Below are 648 nucleotides of genomic sequence, written 5' to 3' on the forward strand. Positions count from 1 at the left end.
TTCCAGTGCTCTGCATCCTTTCCAATACTTGGTATCAGACATTTAAATTTCTGCCAATTAGATATGTGTGCAACGTATGTCTTTGCTTTGTTAATTTGTATTTCCCTGATTACTAATAAGCTTGAGCTCTTTTTAATGTTTATTGACCATTTGGTTTTTGGATAATAGATGATAGTAAGGAACTGTTTTGGTGAAGTGTAGTGATATTTAAGAAATGTATACTGAACTACGGCCATGCCACCCTGAACACGCCCGATCTTGTCTGATCTTAGAAGCTAAGCAGAGTTGGGCCTGGTTAGTACTTGGATGGGAGACCACCTAGGAAGACCAGGTGCTGTAGGCTTAAAAAAAGAAAATGTATACTGAAATATTTAAGTGTGTAATGTCAGTTTACTTTAAAATATTTCAACATAAGAAAATAAAAATGTAGATAACATTACAATGGAATAAATATGTTACTTAGGAATAAATTTTTAAAATGAAGAACCCTGTTGACAAAAATATAAAATCTTATAAAGACATTAAAGATAATGGAGACATAAATGGAGAAAGATAAAAGTAAGTGGAGATACCGTGTTCATTATGTGGACGTCTCAAGAGTCTAAATTTATAGTCTTAGAGAAAGTTTCTTTTCCAATTTATGTGGCT

General features: G+C 32.7%; 1 pseudogene; it reads left to right on the forward strand.

The window, feature by feature from the left end:
- The first annotated feature begins 224 nt into the window (after positions 1–224).
- LOC112485187 lies at positions 225–343 on the forward strand (annotated as a pseudogene).
- The last annotated feature ends 305 nt before the right edge of the window (positions 344–648 follow it).

The sequence above is a fragment of the Pteropus alecto genome, unplaced genomic scaffold, assembly GCF_000325575.1.
Source record: "Pteropus alecto unplaced genomic scaffold, ASM32557v1 scaffold95, whole genome shotgun sequence".
Lineage (NCBI taxonomy): Eukaryota > Metazoa > Chordata > Mammalia > Chiroptera > Pteropodidae > Pteropus > Pteropus alecto.